We start from the raw sequence: 22,747 nt of genomic DNA, 5'->3' as shown, positions 1-22,747 counted from the left end.
CTTCAAAATTCAAGTTAAACATTTATCCTTTTATACCACAGATAACTCCAAAGAGATCATGTGTTATTCTAATTTGACTAAAGGTAGACCTAAGACTTTACTGTATGTACTAATTCAAAGAAAGCCCAATCCCTTTGTTCAACTTCGCATCCAACATAACCACATGTGAAAAATACCCTAGGATTCATAATAACACACTCATGTCATGAGACAAAATAAAGAAAATTGTAGAAGAAAAACACAACACACAAATAATTAAGCAAGTGAAAGGCAAATTTTGCTACTGTCAACTTCAGTTCATATTCATCTTATAGTTGTTTATTTTTGATCCTTGAAGATTATTTTCATTGTTAATGAATAGCAGGATGTTTCTCTTTTAAAAGAACACTGCATGTATGTAAGTAGGATAGGAGGAAGAGACTTCGAGGGAAGGAGAAAGACAAAGTGCAAAGTAGTGTTGTGGTTGTATGAGAGTTTCATTTCTTAAACTGAAATTCCAGAGAAGGGCTTCTTAGGAAAGAACATTGTTTTTCTCCACTACATTTCATAGTTTCTCAGTTCAAGCAAGATATAGTAGCCTTATTGGTTCAGACATGGGTATGGCTGGAGGATAGCAGAGGACGATCACATGATGAAACAGGGAATAAAGAAACTTAGGGTGCACACCCCCCTTAAATTACAGCTCTTTTATGAGACCCACCTTCCTAGGGTAAACCTCCAGTGACCTGAAGACCTACCATTGGGCCCACCTCCCTGTGGTCATAATTAGATCAAATCTTCTCCCATAACCCATTAACAGTTAACATAAGACGTTAAATTTTAAACATCTACATGAACTTCAAAAGTCAAATCTTATCCAGTTCATAAATGTGCTCAATCCAAACCCAGATTACATTCCACCCTAGGTGGAATTACATTCCACTCCTTTGGCCTAACCACCATGCCTCTCCATTTATATGTCAGTTCTATCCCTGGTAAGAGTCAGGAAGAGTCAGGACAACTTATTACAAATCTGCACACAATAAATTCTTGAAATTTCATACCCTTCAAAAAAAAAAAAAAAACCACTGAGACCTTTAGTCATGTCTACTTACTTTATTTATCTAAAGATCAGAAAATTATACATGATATTCACTATTATGTTTACTACTTTGGAAAGTTAATGTAATATATTTTAGAAAATTTTTAAAACAAACTCGTTAACAGTGCTTGATATATAGGAAGTATTTTATAAACGTTACTAGTTTTATGGGACTGGATCTTGAGAAGTGATACTAATAGTATATATTCAGATGTTTTGAGAGGTATCATTATCTCAGGATTCATTTGGACTAATGTCCAGCTTTGGGGCTGTCCAGCCCTGCCTGCTGGGCCTCATAGCAGGAGGCTTCAGGCATAGACAATAATGGCAATCAGGTGGATGGCAGCACAGTGGATCCAGATGGTCTGTTGGCAGAAGGTGACATCCATGGCTGGAAATTTAGGTGCGGGGTTCCAGCTCCCAGGGGATGGTAATAAAATGCTGATTAGGAATCCAAAGTGAAAACAATGATGCTTGGGGGAAGGTTTACCCTGATTAGCAAATGTCTGATGTTCATTCCACATAGACCAACTATTGATTCATTGAGAATTGAGACAGCACCACACTTCATTGTGTCTTCATGATGATGCTATCCTGCTCTTGATTTTAAGGGCTAAGAGTGTCACAAAAACTGGATTGGCTAGATCTATAGTTTGAAGTGTCTGCAGGTGAGTGAGTTGGGAAAAAGCCATTTTGGAACTTAGAATAGCATTCCAAATATTACATCATGTCTTTCTTGGTTTAAAAATGTCAAGGTGAACATTCAGAATAGTATTGCTAAAGCATGAAATTTACAAGTGACAGGGCCAGGTTTGTAACCTCACTTTTTTCCTTCCCAGTCAACCACCTCTCCTTTTAGTATTGGTGATAAGTTGTGTATATTGAATCTTCTATCTGAGAAGTAAAGTAGACTATGTATTGGACTACTTTATACCTAGCCAAGTTTGCTGCAAAATATTGCTCCATAAATGATTATTGATTAATTCTTAGGTTGCTTTATTATAGTCTAATTACTTCATATAACTGTGTCCACTTGTGCATGTAATAATTATTGCTTTTGGAGAATGGTGATATTTAAAAATTTTAAATATAAAGATTAAGTTGTAATTATATGATGATAGGAGTAAAGTATATGGATAATACTCTCCAAATATGCTTCAGATTCTTTAATTTAGTCAGTATTTTATGGACTTAATTGTGATTCATTCTTTGTGTCTCATTAAGTTATGATGGCATTATGGAAAGAAAGTGGCCATATATTTGTGTCTAGTGGAAACATTATAAATCTTAAAATAGGCAAAATAGGTGCAAATTTAAGATTGTTTCAGATCAAGTAATGTGTGATAGGTCTGTAGAAGAAACTCACAATTGACAGGATTCTGATTGTAGGCAACAGAATTCAATTCCTCTAGTTTAGGTAGACAGAAAGAGATTCTAAAGCTGAGTTTCCAGAATCTGGATGAAGGCACTGTTACCTTCGCCATTGTCAGGTAGATACTGAATCATGAAGCCTCTATGAATGCTGCTTTCTATGCCACCTAGTCTGCTTTGATCCACCCTAGTAAAATGGGTTCCATGCAGTCTTCTACTTTCTTCATAGAATTCAATGAAAAATCTGTCGTGTAAATGTCTGGTTGAACCTAAATATATCTTCACTGTAACCACAAGAAAGCCTGAAAATACAGTTTTGTTTTTCTTTTGTGTTATTATTGTTTTTGGCAACCAATTATTGAGTATTTTCACTACTACTGAGTATTAAGTCTCAACTTCACATGCTAATGAAAGATACAAGTCTTAGGACTACTGTCTTAGTTTGTTTAGTGCTACTGTAATTGAATTTCTGAAATACGGTAATCTATAAAATATATTCTGTTCTGGAGGCTGGGAACTCCAATTTCAAGAGAAGGCCTGCACCTGCTGAGAGCCTTCTTACTTCATCATCTTATGGCAGAAGATGGAAGGGCAGGAGAGGAGACAAAGGACATAGAAGGCAAAAGGGGGACAAACATATTATTTGAACTGGAATCCACTACCAAGATACCTAACCCATTCCAATGATAATTGCATTAATCTATCTACCTACAGAGCCATTGTAACCAGATTACCTCTTCAAGATTGAACATTTGTAGGGCATATGTTTGTTCTAGTAATTTGGTCATCAGTTAGGATACCTATGTCTTATATCCAAGTACCTGGTATGATACCTGTCTCTGGCTCCTGAATGTAGCTTCCTGCTAATGCAGATCTGGGGGACAGAAGGTCATGCATAAGTAATTTAGTTCCTGTCACCCATCTGTGAGACTCAGATTGAGTTCCCAGCTCCCACATTTGGCTTTGCCCTGCTGTAGTTGCTGTAGGTATTTGGGGAGTGAACCAGTGGATGGGAGCTCGCTCTCTCTCTCTCTCTTTCTCTCTGTCCATCTATCTTTCTCTCTTGTTTTTCTGCCTCTCAAATAAGTAATTTTTTTAAAGTTTCACCTTTTGATACTATTACACTAGAAATTCTATTATTGACACATGAAATTTGGGGGACACATTGAACCATAACTTATGTTTTATCATCTATGTTCATGCTCTAAACATCCTCTAAAAGACCATTTCTGTCATCATTATAGATTGGGCAGAATAGATTATGTATATCTACAGTCTGCACAGAATTTTTTAATGTAAAAAACAGCTATTACACTGGTTTTTATTGTATTTTATCATTTTATTTTATTGAATGCCATCAGTAGTAGCTAAGAAGAATCAGGAATCTGGATATGACTCACACATATTTGAAACCATGTGGATTCTGATTATGTCACTGTCATATAAGTTATGAACTGCAACTTAAACTCCTGGTCTTTGACTATAATCACAGAAATATGGGCCGGCACCATGGCTCACTTGGCTAGTCCTCTGCCTGCGGTGCCAGCACTCTGGGTTCTGTCAGGGCACTGGATTCTGTCCCGGCTGCTCCTCTTCCAGTCCAACTCTCTGCTGTAGCCCAGGAGTGCAGTAGAGGATGGCCCAGGTCCTTGGGCCCTGTGCCCGCATGGGAGACCAGGAAGAAGCAACTGGCTCCTGGCTTCAGATCAGTGCAGTGCACCAGCCGTAGCGGCCATTTGTGGGGTGAACCAACGGAAGGAAGACCTTCCTCTCTGTCTCTCTCTCTCACTAACTCTGCCTGTCCAAAAGAAAAAAAAAAAAAAAGAAAGAAAAAAGAAACATATTCCTAACATTTCTGTTTGGAGCATGGATAAAAAAAAATCAGAAATATGGTGAACTGAAAGGTATCCTATGTGTTACTTGTGTTAGTACTTAAGAATATTTTCATACATATACAGAAAACCATGCAGAAACCCTTTAGTAACTTCAATAATCTATCACTTGCAAATTATTCACACAATGTGATGCAATGCAAATAATGTCATCAAAAATAAAGCTTTAAAATCTGATGTTAGTAACTTTATCATCTGCCAGTTGATGGGTCAATTTTGATTTTTTTTGACAAGTCATATATTAGGTTTAAATTAACATCCTCATTTCAGACAAAAATATTTAGATCAGTGAATCTTAAGTATGATGTCCAGGGCATGTAGGTTGATTGGAGAGAATTTCACTATGATCTAAAAGGGGATGCCTATAAAACAATGGGGAGCACAAAGAAACGTAGGAAAGAAGGTTGAAAAGCAAATTGTATGGTTATATGAATACTGATGGTAAACAAGAATGAGTCTGGTTCTAGGTATTTTAGCAGTCAATATGAAAAGCAAAAAAAAAATTCACTTATAGAATTCATTTTATTAGAAATAGAGTTGTAGTTCCAGCATCTGAAATGCCCAAAGCCATCAAACAAAATTTGGAAAATGAGTGGCAAATATCCAATGAAGAGTGAGTATTTGGCCTAGTGGTTATATTATTAGTTGGAACCCAGCATTGCTTATCAGAGTACATGCAGCCAAGACCCACTTAACTTTGATTTCTGCTTCTTTCTAATATGTGTCCTAGGAGGCAGCAGTTGTTGGCTCAAGAAGGTTCCCTGTTACCCATGACCTGGATTGAGTTCCTGGCATTCAGCTTTGGCCTGACCCATTTCTGAGTGTTGCAGGCATTTGAAGGGTGAAAAAGTTAATAGGAGCTATTTCTCTATCTCTGCCTCTATGTCTCTGAATAATAATTTTAGAAAGGCCCAGCATAAGGTAATGAAGTCTCTACCCTCCATTCTGAACATAGGATTTCCAAGATCCAGATTCATAGATTTAGTCATCTGAGTGATTTCTCTATTGAGAGCAAGTGGAAAAGTCCTCAAATATTTAGGAGGATGGAGTATGAATTAGCTTTAAAAGTAAGAATGAGAAAATACTGGATCTGCTTGGAATGGAAGTAACAACAGGAGACAATGTTTTGGTCTTTATTATTTAACATTTCTCTCTCTCTCTCTCTCTCTCTCTCTCTCTCTCTCTCTCTCTCTCTCTCTCTCCCTCCCCACACTTCTTTTTTTCTCTCTTGTCCCTCTCTCATCTTTTATAATTAAAGTGAAAGGTCAGTTCTTCAAGAAAGCCCTGAGAAAAGGCAAGATTCACCATGTGATGTCTTTTCCTTCATCTGCATTGGTGATGAAAGGGTAAGAAGGAAGTAGAATCTTGGATCCAATTATTCTAATGAATATCTTAACATGTTCCTTTATACATCTTTCCCCCTTCACCTGGCAAATACTCAGAGATGCTTATTTTGCCTTTGCTGACAAGTTTCTCTATTTTCTACTTATCCAAATCCAACCCAGCCTTCTTGGCTGAGCCACATCTCAGAGATGCTATTCTTTTCTTATCTAGCTCACATGCCCAAGCTCTACCTCTCTGCCAAATTTTTCAAGCATTCAAAGTCCATAGCTAACACTTCAGTACTTAATATATCACTGACTCTGTTGTTTCTTGTTTCTTAAGCCTCTTATTCTACTTAACAAAAGTGCAAATGATGCAAAGCTTTGTGAGATAACTAGTTGCAGAAAATATAAATTGCAAAAGCCAGGAGTAATGGGTCCAAGATAGAATGCTAAATTTCAATAGGAACAAATAAAAAGTCCAAATTTTGCCAATGGCAATAGTTTCCCATGAACTACAGAGTATAATTAGCTCAATTCTGAATATTTTAGAGCCAAATAAAAATAATAAAATGATGCAATTCTGAACTTTAAAAAAGATTTGTTTATTAATTTGAAAAGCAAAGTTACAGAGGGAGAGAGAGTAGGAGAGACAGAGACACTACAATAACTGGGGCATGGCCAGGCCAAAGCCAGGAGCCTAGAGCTCCATCCAGGTCTCCCATATAGGTGACAGGGGCCCACGTACTTGGGCCCTGTTCTGCTGCTTTCGAAGGTGCACTAGTAGGGAATTGGATTGGAAGTTGGGTATTCAGGACTCAAAACTGTTTCTCATATTAAATGCCAGAGTCACAGGCAGCCCCTTAACCCAACATACCACACCACCACCCCCAAGATCTGTACTTAAGAGCAAAAATGAAGTTGCATATGCAGACTAGTAGTAATCATACTAAAAACTATTTATATTTTTAAAATCAAGGTCTTTTTAATTGTTCACTTATTTGTCATGTGCTCATAAGCATTCACAATGATCTGTGAGATGCTTTACACGGTGTTGAGTACTAGGAATTTACAGGGGAGCAATGAATTCCCTCTCTCCTCAAGGTTCTCACACACATCTGTACAATATAATGACAAGCATACAATATGAGGAGCACAAAACAGAGGCATTTTAAAAATGGCAGGAAAAAGCAAAAGCTCAATATTAGTCATGGACAAGAAAGTTGTAGCTGATAGACTATCTATGCAAAGTGATGCATTGGAGAGAATAAGGGAGGTACTGTTAGATTCAAAATAACTCATGCTAGTATTATAAAGAAAATTAGGGGTATCACACAGGCCACATGCAGTTAAAAATCCTGAAAAATGAGACCCCTAAGGAAAGATGACAAAAGAAAAGAAATAGAACAAGAGAAAAAGATGAAAATATTTAAATACTTGAAAGGATCAGGTAGGAAAAAAAAAGTTGAGACTTACAATGAAAGCATATGCAGAGAAAAATGAGATTTGTTAGCAGATTGATAAAAAGACAGAATTTGGATTAAGATTAGGGATAATGTTTTTACAGTAGAAGTTACCAAATATGAAAGTATATTGCCTTGGGAGGGAGATTCCACACTAAATGAACTATGATCTGATTGGAATGTTATTACATAAACTCCGAGGTACTTTCCATATCTAATGATAATGATGAAGATTTTGATTATGCATATTACAATGGTATATTTATTTCTGTAGTACTTATTAAGAATTTACTATGATCCGGGTACCACATTAGACAATTTATACTTGGTTTGGGTGTTTTGTGATCATTTAAAATTGTGGATATTAACAATAAAATATACCAAAAGGGCAAGTTATGGGATATAGGGACGGCAACTCAAAGGAGCAGTGTACTCCTAGCAAAGGCTTAGGCTGTCTAAAACTCTATAGTTTCCCTGGAAGGAAACTGAGCTATGTGGATACCACTACAGGTACTGAGAAATCAGTCAGGCACAAGAAGTTTGAGCTTGTCATTTTCACAGAGAGGTTTCTGAGCTCCACCCCAGTCGCTGAACGATGTGGAAACTCTATAAGGGTGAACCTGCTCACCAAGTGCAACGGAGTGGTACAAAACAATCCCAGAGTTTGCTGTTAGAAAGCGTGAATCAAAGGTCGATTTCCCCTGAGTGGGATACCTTAGTAGACCGTGGCTGCAGGCTTGGTAATTTCACAGGGACAGTGGCTGGGAAGAAGTGTAGCTTTAAAGGGAGACAGGAGCAACCTGGCAACATCCAAAAGCCCTGCTAAATCTCAAATTCCCAGAGAAATTTTTGAAAGCTTTCAGATAAAGGTGTTGATGAATTAAACCAACTAAATAAGATTCAGTATTTCCATACATTAAGAAAGCTACTATAATTACATGCATCTGCATTTACATTAAGGGAGAACATGATTATTTATAACCGTTTCTGGCCTATCTATTCCTCTCATGGGAAAATATAAAATGGAAGGCAGTTCTCCTTGTTTTTTTTTTTTTTTAAGATTTATTTTTATTTGTTTGAAAGCCAAAATTACAGAGAGCAGTGTATGTGTTTTGTGTGTGTGTGTGGGGGGGGGGGGGGTGCTGAAGAGATCTATCCATTGGTTCACTCCCCAAATTACCACAATGACCAGGGCTGCGCCAAGCCAAAACTAGGATTCAAGAGCTTCATCTGGATCTTCCGCATAGGTTCAGGAGCCCAAGAACTTTGGCTATCCTTTGCTGCTTTTGCAGGCACATTAGGCAAGGAGCTGGCTTGCAAGTGGAGCAGCTGGGACATTTATCCAGGCTGCTGGCCTTACAGGAGGTGGCCTGACCTGCCATGCCAAAATGCCTGGCCCAGATCTCCTTGTTTTTTTTCTTTTCCTTTTCTTTCTTTATTTTTTTTTTGTTTGTTTTTTTTTTCTGTAATGCACCCTTATGGTGAACATCATTTCTGCCGAAAGCATGCAGATTGCCACCATATTCCTATCATGTTAGAATACTGAAGGCAAGCGTCAGAAAAACAGAGTTTCACTGATGCAGAAGTACCACAGTGAGGGGCCCAGGAGTCTCTGGAATGGTAAAAGAGGTTTGGTCCCCTGTGTGAATCCTGAGAAACAGATACTACCAAGATGAACAAGCTTTATGATTACCACTGTATTGCTGAGCAAACAATATAAGACCGGCTTGTGGATTGATTCTGGATCATCTATTGCAGAATTAAAATTAGACTGACAACCAAAAGCTCTGTAGCTATAGAAGTACAGAAAGCAATAGAATAGGATCATCAAAGTGGTGAAGTTTGCCAGAAAGATGTCATAGGTAAAATCCTAAAGTAAGCTGACACACTGGAAAAAGATATTTGAAAAGCAAATAAACAGCAGAGTAATATCTATTAGGCAGAAATTTGCCAAATACACATTATGGCTCAATAAAAGATTTTTTTAACTCTGAATGTCAATATCAATAAATGAATTTTGTATGCAAGATCAAATCTGGGTTTCTTTGGCAAGAATAAACTAATATGCAACTTAATTATTATAAATTTGAACGGTCAAGTGTGAAAGCTAAACATCATAGTACAGGCATAATTGTTTCTCTGCGCTATTGGCTACCGAGGACTTCTTCAGTCATTATCTCGATCATTGATGCACTAAAAGGGAAGGTCGCTTTTAACAGACATGTCATAACATCGTTAATGTATTTACACACACAGACCTGTAATTCAAAGGGAAAATTGGTAATATTTCCAGAGAAATTTTTTGAAATTTTGGATGCATTTCAACAAACCTTAAGCTTCAGATATTGAAGAGAGTTAACAATCTCAAATAGTTTTTTCAATAATGTTTAAAATTTTGGTTTTCATAGATTCAAACAAATAGTTACAGTCTCCTTAAAGAATGAAGCTATAAGTAAGAAGAAAATTTGTTTTAACTATTTTATTTATATTCTACTGTTTCATCTAGCCTTTAAGCTCTCTATATTCTTCACCATGCAGAAATAAAAGATGAGTTATCATGGATATTGTTTCACATAATTTTGCAATTTTTCCTTCTCATGACATTTAGAAGTAACAAAATTGAGCGTCTGCTTTTAATTCATCCTCATGAGATATGAAGACTTCTCCAATAGGACTCTTTACTTGAAAGACTCTTGTCCAAAGCTGAATTAAATAACTACAAATTAAATATAGCTCTTAAAGCTTCTGAAGATTAGCATTCTGATATAATCTAATTTCTATTATCCTGCCTTTTTATTAGCATTTAAAATTTTATAAACATTTGCTGGCTCAAAACGGATATTATGTTCTTGTTAATGTTATCTGTCTAATGCATTCCCTCTTATTAATAATAACAGCTAATATTGTTTAACTATTTGAAAGTTCTTCATAATTTTGTACACCAAATTAGTAGCTTTCAAAAATCAAAATCAATCATTTCTATATTTTATTATTGTAACAAATATTTATGCTTGTATTTCAATACCTGAACAAACCCAAGTAGATGTTCATTTTAAGTTCTATCTATCATATTTGCTAATATGATAAATAATATTAATAAATATTCAGATGTAGAGAATCATCCAAGGACTATGCTTGGTTTATATTCCTGACCTCACTGCCTTGCTTACAGATGATGTTAATGTGGGTGGTTACACCTCCATTGAGCAGGCAGATGGTCAAGGTGCCAGAAACAAAACAGGTGTTTGTGACTTCTCTTTCATTGTCTGCAGCTGAATCTGAAACAACCAAGCATTATATTTTCCAAGTACTAGGGTCAAAGTTAAATTTCAGAGTGTCTCTATGTAAAGAATTCCTACAGAAAATTAAGAAAAAGATAGATAAAAAATGACCAAAGTCTATAAACTTCCCAGAGGAGGAAACTTGAATCATCAATAAACCTACGAAAACCTGCTTAACCCTGTTAATAATCAGGTAATTGAAATTAAAACAGCAATAAGATGCCATTTCACACCCATCGGATTTGGAAATAAAAGTTAGTAATAAATACCAAGCATTGATGAGGATGCACGTAAGTGGAAAATTACATGCAGCTTGCCAATATATTGTAAATATAAGGATTCATATACCTAATCTAGAGAAACAGCTGTACTTGTGCAGCAGAGATAGTAAATGAGTTGAATTATACTCAATCAAGGAAATAGTATATAGCAAGTAAAAAGGCTAATGTGATCCACACTTTCCAAGGTTGATAAATATTAAGACAGTAATAATTTTGAGTAGAAAAAGAAACTGAGGAGTGATATTTAATATAACATTGATGTTATACTTTAAAAAATACCAAATAGTACACATATAAAGAAGATTGCATAACAATTTTAAGTTCTTGAATACCTCAGTAAAGAGAACCAATTATAACCCTTCTATTACTTATAAAAAGGATCTGAAAAGCAGAATCTCTGTGAGGACAGTAAGAGTATTGATCTCCTTTAAATAGATGAAGAAACTAAGGTATAGAAGAATGAAGTAAATGCCTCATGAATATATAAGTATTTAAGGGTAAAGAAAGGATTTTAATCATTACCAAAAAATATTCTAAATGTCTAAAAAGTTTCAGTAGGTATTAGAAAAAAAAAATTTTCCATTGATTGACAGAGAGGTGATATAAACTCATTTCTAGGCTACTCAAAATGTCTCTACCAACAGTGTTATCATGGTCCTGGCAATTCAACAGCCATACAAAGGAAGACATTCTTACAATGCAAATAATTGTGTACTCTGCACAATCTACCATGGGTCATAAAATGCAGGAACTTTATACAATCAGTCAAACTAATACACTTCATATGCATAGCCTGAAGGTAATCTTATAAAATATTTTTAATAATTTTGTGTATGAAACAAAGTTTTATAGTTTGTAACTTTCCTCTTGTAGCATCTTGTCAGGGACAAAAATTTCAGGGGCATTTCAGATTTCAGGTCTTCGATTAAGGATGTTCGCTCAACCTATATGCATTTGTGGACCTATCTGCTACAAAAAAATTCATTCTTGTAAATAAAACATATATTAATAAGTTATATGTATGATATGTATTATAAAATTTGCATGACTGACATTCCAAGTAATGTCTTGGAAGCAAAATGTCCTCAAGTGGTGGATTTGACACATGAGTTCTTGTAATATTCTTAATGTTGCTAGCATATATGACTGTATCAAATGCTGCCCAATGATCTTTGTTGATGTTCTTTGAAAATTTTCAATAAGATAAAGCTATATATTCGCCTAGCGGCGCCGGCACACCACGTTCTAGTCCCGGTTGGGGCGCTGGATTCTGTCCCTGTTGCCGCTCTTCCAGGCCAGCTCTCTACTATGGCCCGGGATTGCAGTGGAGGATGGCCCAAGTGCTTGGGCCCTGCACCCCATGGGAGACCTGGAGAAGCACCTGGCTCCTGCCTTCGGATCAGTGTGGTGCGCTGGCCGCAGCGCGCTGGCCGCGGCGGCCATTGGAGGGTGAACCAACAGCAAAGGAAGACCTTTCTCTCTGTCTCTCTCTCTCACTGTCCACTCTGCCTGTCAAAAAAAAATTATAGGGAGCGACAATAATAAAATACATGAAATGATTCTTCTGTACCAAGGTTATACAGCTTTAGAGCATTTGGGGAAAAAGAAAAAGATATAACAATAAATATACAATTCTGTATTTTTAAGATATATTTTATTTATTTAAAAGGCAGAGTAATGGGATGAGAGGGGGAGAGAGAGAGAGAGAAAGATAGAGAGAGAGAGAGAGAGAGAGAGAGGAAGACCTTCTATCCATTGGTTCACTCCCAAAATGACTGCAATAGCCAGGGCTGTGCCAGGCTGAAGCCAGGAGCCAGGAGCCAGGAGCCAGGAGCCAGGAGCCTCATCTGGGTCTCCCTCATGGATGAAGGAATCAAAATCCTGGGGCATTAGCAAGGAACAGGATTGGAAGCAGGGCAGCCAAGACTCAAACCGGCATCCATATGAGATGTTGGCATTGTAGGTAGCAGCTTAACCTGTTATGTTATAATGCCATCCCCATAGTTCTGTGTTTTAACACATGCAAATAAGTTATGAAAATATAGAATATCTTGTAATTGCAGAAAATCCTGAGGATTCTTGGGAATTTTAATGTATCATATCTGAATCCTAATGATAAATGCATTTACATTTGGCAGCGCTAGGTTGTACAGGGTTTTACATCTTTTAGAGAATACAAAACTCATCTGTTTTGAACTCTGTATAGAGGAAGGCTGTTTGTGTAGAAACAATAGTCTCTTAGATTTGTATTCTCCCCCAGATCAGAACTAAAACTAAAGACAAATCATTGAAAAACTATAGTATGTTCAAGATTATAGTCATACTGATTTCATTGTTTCAACCATGTAAAGAACAATGGCTAAAACATTTCACATTTATAGCACCATTTAGTCCAATGAAGAATAATTGGTATAAATATGTGATACTTAGTACATAGGGATAATTGGAATAAGTATGAGCCTTATTAATGAATAGATCTCTACTACTGATATCATAGTATTATCATTTGAAGCTCCCACATTATAAATGGGAAAACATAGACTCAGATTGACTCAATTACTCACACATATTTCCCAATTCTTACCTTATTTGGTTTGCTGAGCCATTCACAGAATTATCTAATGAGATGTGAGCATAGTCATTGAATTAAATATTTCTGGAGTTGGAGTTATTCATATTTTTAACAATTTCTATGAAGTGAATGCAATTTAAACCAATCGCTAGAAGACTAAAACTTTAGGGTACCACTCTTCATATCACCTTTCTCAACCTTGTGGATAAAAAAATCTGAGTGATCAGAGATTTCAGAAATTTTAAGGAAAATAATTTAGACTATTCAAACAAAACCTCACGACTCAACATTTCCTCCACCAAGGAATAGAAGGATGATCTCTAGAACACAACAAAGTTTACACTGGGCATAACTGTCCCTTCACAGCTTGAGCAGGGAAGCATACCTCACGGAATGGCTTTATAATAATTCCATCTTAAACATTGAACATAACCTTCTAGGCTGATGTACTAATTAAGACTACTGAAATTGAGATAGCAAAGGATAACTCAGAATTCATTTTCTTTCTTTATTTAGACATCTGTCAAAAAATAGATGATGAACCATCTGTTGTGTAATGTGTACAAGATAAAATCAGAAAAATGTCAACAAGCAAGTTGCTTTTTGGGTTTCCAGTTGTTCCAATTTTCTCTATCACCTGAGATAGATTCTATTCTTGACCCTAACTAGACTACTGAAACCTCTAATTACTCTGCACCATCCTTGCTATAATTGATGAGTATTGTCTATCTTTGCTGTCCCATTTTGAAAATTTTCCATAACCTAACTCTCCACTCCCTTTACTTCCCATTTGTCTTCATTTGTCCCATTTCCTTCATTGGAAAAATTAAACTTCAATCATGCAATATTTATGCCAAAATACTCTTCAGTAATTATCTGTTTTAACCACTATAATGTTTAGAGTCACAGAAGAAGATGAGTAATATTTTGGTATCACTGCATATTACTTTTAAGCCAAAGTCCTACCTGTGTAACAGCAGATATTCTAGACTTTAATTTCTTCCTTTCTTCTTTCTTTCCTCCTTTATTTCTTTCTTCCTTCCTTTCTTTCTTTATTTCTTTTTATTTTGCTAAATTTCAGGATGTGAAAATTCTAACAAGGACTTGCACTCACATTTCTCTCATATTATTATTTGAAATCACATCAGTCTTTGGAGAAAAATAAATTTCATATATGTAATTAACAACATAAATATTCAACAAATATGCAGCTTCAGTGAAGTCATAAACGTTAAATTTGTTATAATTCTCGAAACTATGTATGAAGACATATTTCATGAAATGCATTTAATTACAATGTTATAATTTTCTGAAAAGTCATTTGGGAATACTTTCAATACTTTGAATACTTTCAAATATCTGCATATATTTAATTTCTTGAATTCTCTCACACCAAAATAACATTTTGTGTTAAGCACTTTTATTAAATATAATCTGTACAATATATTTCCTCTTTATATCATTTGTCACTGATAATAGCACAAGTAATGTGTACCTGTTTGTTAAGTGCTTTTCTATAAGCTGTATTCTATCTCTATGAACAGACTCTAGTCTAAAGTCGTTCAGTTACATTTGGATAAGTAATTGTGTGCAATGGAATTCACTCATCAGAATATTGGATTTTTTTTTCCCTAGTGGGAAACCCTCTGATCTTCATTCACAGTTAAGACTCAGGAGACAGTTCAGGGCTAAATCTAAGTTTCTAATGCATGGAGATCTTGTAGTACTAGGACTAATGATATCCATCATCAACTTATTGAGTATTTATTATGTGCCAGAGTCTGGGTCCCAAAGAATGTGCTCCTAATGTAGCAAACTGAAAAATACAATGTATAGTGGACTTCAATAATGTTATGAGCTTAATTTGTGCTCTTCAAAAAGATATTTTCTAGTCCTAATCCCCATATCTATGAATGTGATCATATTAGGAAATTGAGTCTTTGCATTTGTAATCAGTTAAGACAATTACATACTGTATTTGGATAGAGTCAAATTCAATATAAATGAGGACTTTATGAAAGTGTAAAAACACACTATCATACATAAAGGAGAAATATGTGAAAAGTGTTGAGATATTCAGTAGAGAATACTTTCTAATCCATATACACATTTAATGTACATGGCAGATGTAAACAGCAGAGACTGGAGTAAGATGTCTACAAGACAATTGAAACCAACTTGTCCCTGGCAGCACAAAAAACTAGAGGAAAAACAAAGGTTGGATACTCCTTCAGAGCGGCTGAAACTTGTTTGCAGTCTTCTGGCCTCCAGAAATGGCAGAGAGTACTTTTCTGTTATTTTAATTCACCAAGCTGTAGAACTTTGTTACATCAACCAAAGGAAAATATTGTAAAAAGTTAGTTTGGTGTGGTGGAATTCACACTTGGGCAATAGAGACATATAGGTTTTCATCCCAGCTTTTTTGCTTAAAAACTGTGTGACTGGACAAGTTACTTAATTAGGTCTAACAACCAGTTTCTTAATTCATAAGGTAAAGATTGTTTTACACCTTTTAAAACTTGCTATGAGGCCTAGAGATAAATATAAAATATCTAATACTGAATCTAGCAATTATATGAGTGTGTACTCAATACATTATAGTTACTTATTACCTAAAGTATTAAATTATTGTAAACTCATATCGACTAAGATCAGAGCTGCAGTACGTTTCCCTTCACTTTTATTTACACTGCTTGTAGTACTTGGATGTATACCGTTTAGATATTCAATAAATACTGTTTTGATTGATGCAATGGTTTAAAAATTGCAACGGTAAAAATCAGATGTCTAATCTGTCTTCTTTCCTCATGTTTAAAAAATAATGAGGAAAAAGGAATGATTTTTTTCACTTACTTGAAATCCACAACAAATCTATGTAGTCCTTTAGGAATAGGACAGAGTTTCACAGTGCCTTTTATATTTTATATATTTTATATTTTATATGACATAAAAGCTACCTTCTCGATAGTTTTGGGCCCAATCCTCACTGTCTGTCCAAAAAACCAAGCAACAAGCAGAGATTATTTTTTGAAGCATCAAGGTCTGTCCCTGGCAATTCAAATGTGTCTTCAGAAGTTGGAGGGAATTGAGCACTGGTTAGTAAATCTTACTTATTAGTTTCTTTCCCTCTTTGCAGATAATATATTTGGTGTCCATTGGGGAGGAGTTTTGTACTATCTTGATTGATCACTTGTGACCTACTGGGGACAATTCCTGTTGATGAGTGAGAAACATAAACTTGTTTATCTTTATACCTTATCTTTTTCAAGTGAAACTAAAAACATAGAATTTACACACTGGAATAGTTCTACTGTGGAGCAATGTGACTATAAAACAGCATGCTAACAAGCATGACATGATGAATGGAATAAAATACACTGTCGTAATTTCCACTTTGTCCTCCAGCAGATCTCAGGACTCTCACCCATTGGAGACACAATTACAGCCCTCCACGGAGCCTAGTAACCTCCCCTAAAGTCAGTGATCCTCAGCATGCATAGGGTAGCTGTTTAACAAAGCCAGAATGAGAGACATTGAGCATTATCACAAATCATTTCCAAATTAAATGCACAGTAAGATAACCTATAGTGAGAAACATTGATATGGAGTGGGCACGTTGTTGGACAAATGAGTATCATGAGGTCACATGATACAAAATGCAAATGAAACAAGAAACAACTTATTCCAAACTTCCCGAGAACAAAGACACAAAAGGTGAATGGTTCCTGCCTTTCCTATCTCTCAAAGTACAGTATTAATAAAGAACTAGAGCATCATTGCTTTGGAGAGATTTTAGATTTGAAAAGATTTCCCATCCCAGATCAAGATCAACTTAATAAATTTCCCTTTTTGGTTTCCACTCATACTTCCCAGAAAGTTGACTCTGGAAATATGAAATACATAGAGGTAAATCCTCTTACAAAGTGCTTCATTGTACTATGGATTTATTAATAATATAGGTCAAGTTCCAAGTTCTGTGTACCCAGTGATATTAAAGTCTGTCACTCACACTATGCCATAGGAAGTCCCATGTTTCCCACTTGCCTAGACCACTCACGATCTAAATTCCCTGCATCACATTTCTGGTTTATCTTTAAAATGTGTATCTGCTGTCAATTTTCTTACCTTTAGAAATGTTAAAGGTAATTTTTTCAGGTGCATCAAAATAAAGTCATAAGATAATTCTTATTTATCTTTTGAAATTATCTTATGTTTAAGTTTTGCCCAAGGAAGGACAGAGGGGAAGGAGGGAAAGGAGGGAGGAAGGTAGGGAGGGAAAGAAAGATGTAAGGAACAAATGAAGAATGAAAGGAAGACTCTTAGTCAAGATATCACTCTAGATGTCTAATAAAGTCCAAAGAAATACTTTAACATGTTGCCGACAAGCACAAACTTACCAGAAAAACAAATGTATATGCTCTGTTGATTTTACTTGTAATCCAAGTGAGCTAAGGTTTGTGAAGAATCCTTGACAAAAATACTGTGATATGGGATTTTTTTCTCTTTTAGGCAAGATGAAGGCAAGAGATTGGAGTTACTATTCCATCTGAAACAATTTAAATATAGACAGAATATAGGAAACAATAATTTTCAAGATGATGAGCATCAATCAATGAAGGGTATTGATCCCTGAGATATAAGGATCAAATTACATACATCTTTTGGATTTCTCCGATGGTTACTAGGAGAGTTTTCCAGGCCGTGGCATAAGGCCTGAGTACCCAAAAGGATCTCAGCAAGTTTTCGGAATTGATGATGTGCAACTGGAATCCAGAGAAGCCAGAGAGCTAAGGGTGGCAGGGAAGAACATCTAAGAGTCCATTCTATATATCTGCTAAGGGAACCACTTGAATATTCACCTGGATACTGATGAAAAAGTGAATGTGAGAAAGTGGCCTAAATCTAGGGAAAATTTATTTCCTAGGATTAGAAAAAGCAACCTGTAGATCTTACACAGGTCCAGGAATAGTTTGTGTTCATATCGGTCAATGTGAAATTCTTTATAATTCACTGGGCACCAGGTGTAGATGAGTCTTTCATCAATGAAAGAGAAAAAAATAACCTTACATTGAATGTTTAATATTTTCTGCCCCAGAAAGCCTGAAAGCCAGATCTGAAAGGATCGAAATGTTTTCAAATGATTCAACCATGCTCCAGAACAAAGACCCGTAATATTTACAGGAATATAAGAATACCAAAATATCCAACACCCAACATGTTAAAATCTACAGTGACTGGTATATTATTAAAAGTTACTAAGCATGTAAAGAAGCAAGAAAATAAAATTCATAATGAGGAGAAAAATCAGTCAAAGGTGACTGACCCAGAAATTACACAGATGACAGGATTAATAGAATTAAGACTAAAACAGTTAATGTTCAACAGTCAAGACCAAAGAATGAACATGTTAAGTAGAGACATTAAAAGCATGAACACGAGGGGGCGGAGCCAAGATGGCGGATAGTGAGGACGTGTGCCTTAGTTTGGGAAAATAAACTTTCATAAAAGTGGAATTACTGTAGCCTCAGGAAAAGACTCAAGAAAAAAACTGCAGAGGAATCGCTTCCGGACCTTGTGGAGGAGACACAGAGGACTTACAGGGAACCCACCGCGTGGAAAACCAACCGAGACGAGCCGAGTGGCGAGCCAGAGCCACAGAATCTCGCCAGCGCGGGAACGGAGGAGGGTAAGAAAGACAAAGACCTGAGAAGTCCGAGACATTGGGGGGAGGGGGAACAGAGGCCTCTCCCTTCACTCACCAAGCAAAACAAAGAGCACCGCGATTTTACATATGTAAAGCTCAGCCAAACTCAGTATCTTTAGCGAGACTGGAGAACACATTGAGGGCTGCATAACCTCTGTGTATGGTCCCAGGGGTAGATCAAACGAATACTCACAGAGGCTAGATTTCAACTACCCTCAACTCCACTCCCAACTGAGTCAAAAAAAAAAAAAAAGAGAGAGAGAGAGAGAGAGAGCGTCCCAGCAAGGAGCAAATAATCTGGGGGAGTCCTCTTTACACAGCCTTAAACCTCAAGAAACAAGCATAGCTCTCTGGCCACACCCATCATAGCCCCTAAGGCTCCAACAAAACAGACAGCTCACTTAGAGGCATAGTATAACGAGAGAAAAAAAACAAAAACAAAAACACCACAAATTATCTCTAACTTGCCAAGCGGGAACGGAGGAGGGTAAGAAAGACAAAGACCTGAGAAGTCCGAGACATTGGGGGGAGGGGGAACAGAGGCCTCTCCCTTCACCCACCAAGCAAAACAAAGAGCACCGCGATTTTACATATGTAAAGCTCAGCCAAACTCAGCATCTTTAGCGGAAACTGGAGAACACATTGAGGGCTGCATAACCTCTGTGTATGGTCCCAGGGGTAGATCAAAGGAATACTCACAGAGGCTAGATTTCAACTACCCTCAACTCCACTCCCAACTGAGTCAAAAAAAAAAAAAAAAAAAAGAGAGAGAGAGAGAGAGAGCGTCCCAGCAAGGAGCAAATAATCTGGGAGAGTCGCTCTTTACACAGCCTTAAACCTCAAGAAAAAAGCATAGCTCTCTGGCCACACCCATCACAGCCCCTAAGGCTCCAACAAAACACTTAGAGGCATAGTATAACGAGAGAAAAAAAAACAAAAACAAAAACACCACAAATTATCTCTAACATGCCAAGCAAGAAACATAGAAGCGGAGGTACCAAGAACAAGAAAGGCACTATGACGCCCCCAAGTGAACAAGACACGCCAATGCAAGATTATGAAGATGAAGAGATAGAGCAAATGCAAGAAGCAGATTTCAAAAAATTCATAAGAACATTAAGAAGTTCTCAAAAACAAATTCTTGAACTACAGAAATCCTTAATGGACAAGATAGAAAATATCTCCCGTGAAAATGAAATATTAAGGAGGAATCAAAATGAAATGAAACAACTAGTGGAACAGGAAACTGCGATAATGAAAAAAAACCTCAATGAAATGAAGAACTCAATAGATCAAATGGCAAACACATTAGAGAGCCTTAAAAACAGAATGGATGAAGCAGAAGAGAGAATATCGGAACTAGAAGATAGAGAACAGGAAAGGAAACAGTCAAATCAAAGAAAAGAAGAAGAAATCAGAAATCTAAAAAATACTGTCAGGAATCTACAGGATACTATTAAAAAACCCAACATTCGGGTTCTAGGAGTTCCTGAAGGCATGGAAAGGGAGAAAGGATTAGAAGGCCTTTTTAGTGAGATACTAGCAGAAAATTTCCCAAGTTTGGAGAAGGACAGAGACATCCTAGTACAGGAAGCTCAGAGAACCCCTAATAAACATGATCAAAAGAGATCCTCACCACGACACGTCGTAATCAAACTCACCACAGTGAAACACAAAGAAAAGATCCTAAAATGTGCAAGAGAGAAACGACAGATTACTCTCAGAGGATCTCCAATTAGACTTACAGCTGATTTCTCATCAGAAACCCTACAAGCCAGGAGAGAATGGCGAGATATAGCCCAGGTACTAAGAGAGAAAAACTGCCAGCCCAGAATATTATATCCTGCAAAGCTCTCATTTGTGAATGAAGGTGAAATTAAGACCTTTCACAGCAAACAGAAATTGAAAGAATTTGTCGCCACTCGTCCAGCCCTGCAAAAGATGCTTAAAGATGTGTTACATACAGAAACACAGAAACACGGTCACCAATATGAAAGAAGGTAAAGGAAGGAAACCTCAGAGCAAAAGATCACAGGAATTTCAAACCAGATATTAGAAAATATCTTTGGCAAATGGCAGGGCAAAGTTACTCCTTTTCAATAGTCACATTGAATGTTAATGGCTTGAACTGTCCAGTTAAAAGACACCGATTGGCTGATTGGATTAAGGAACAAAACCCATCCTTTTGCTGCTTACAAGAAACCCATCTATCCAACAATGATCCATACAAGCTGAGAGTGAAAGGCTGGAAAAAGATATACCACGCCAACAGAAATGAAAAAAGAGCGGGCGTAGCCATCTTAATATCGGACAACATAAACTTTACCACAAAAACTGTTAGGAGAGACAAAGAGGGGCACTATATAATGATTAAGGGATCCATTCAACAGGAAGATATAACGATTATCAACGTATATGCACCTAATTACAGGGCACCAGCTTATTTAAAAGACTTGTTAAGGGACTTAAAGGGAGACTTAGACCCCAATACAATAGTACTGGGGGACTTCAATACTCCACTCTCAGAGATAGACAGATCAACAGGACAGAAGATCAACAAGGAGACAGTAGATTTAAATGACACTATAGCCCAAATGGATCTAACAGACATCTACAGAACATTTCATCCTACATCTAAGGACTTCACATTCTTCTCAGCAGTACATGGAACCCTCTCTAGGATTGACCACATACTAGGCCATAAAGCAAGTCTCAGCAAATTCAAAAGAATTAGAATCATACCATGCAGCTTCTCAGACCACAAAGGAATGAAATTGGAAATCGGCAACTCAGGAATCCCTAGAGCACGTGTAAACACATGGAGATTGAACAACATGCTCCTGAATGAACAATGGGTCATAGAAGAAATTAAAAGAGAAATCAAAAATTTTCTGGAAGTAAATGAGGATAACAGCACAACATACCAAAACCTATGGGATACAACAAAGCAGTGTTAAGAGGAAAGTTTATATCAATAGGTGCCTACATCAAGAAATTGGAAAGGCACCAAATAGATGAGCTTTCAAGTCATCTCAAGGATCTAGAAAATCTGCAGCAAACCAAACCCAAACCCAGTAGGAGAAGAGAAATAATTAAAATCAGAGAAGAAATCAACAGGATTGAATCCAAAAAAACATTACAAAAAATCAGCCAAACGAGGAGCTGGTTTTTTGAAAAAATAAACAAAATTGACACCCCATTGGCCCAACTAATTAAAAAAAGAAGAGAAAAGACCCAAATCAATAGGATCAGAGATGAAATGGGAAACGTAACAACAGACGCCACAGAAATAAAAAGAATCATCAGAAATTACTACAAGGACTTGTATGCCAGCAAACAGGGAAATCTATCAGAAATGGACAGATTCTTGGACACATACAACCTCCCTAAATTGAGCCAGGAAGACATAGAAAACCTAAACAGACCAATAACTGACACAGAAATTGAAACAGTAATAAAGGCCCTCCCAACAAAGAAAAGCCCAGGGCCAGATGGATTCACTGCTGAGTTCTACCAGACATTTAGAGAAGAACTAACTCCAATCCTTCTCAAACTATTCAGAGCAATCGAAAAAGAGGGAATCCTCCCAAATTCTTTCTATGAAGCCACCATCACCTTAATTTCCAAGCCAGAAAGAGACGCAACATTGAAAGAGAATTACAGACCAATATCCCTGATGAACATAGATGCAAAAAAACTCAATAAAATTCTGGCCAATAGAATGCAACAACACATCAGAAAGATCATCCACCCAGACCAAGTGGGATTCATCCCCGGTAT

The sequence above is a fragment of the Lepus europaeus genome, chromosome 9 (assembly GCF_033115175.1).
Source record: "Lepus europaeus isolate LE1 chromosome 9, mLepTim1.pri, whole genome shotgun sequence".
In the NCBI taxonomy this organism is placed as follows: Eukaryota; Metazoa; Chordata; class Mammalia; order Lagomorpha; family Leporidae; genus Lepus; species Lepus europaeus.
This window is presented reverse-complemented; position numbering follows the sequence as displayed.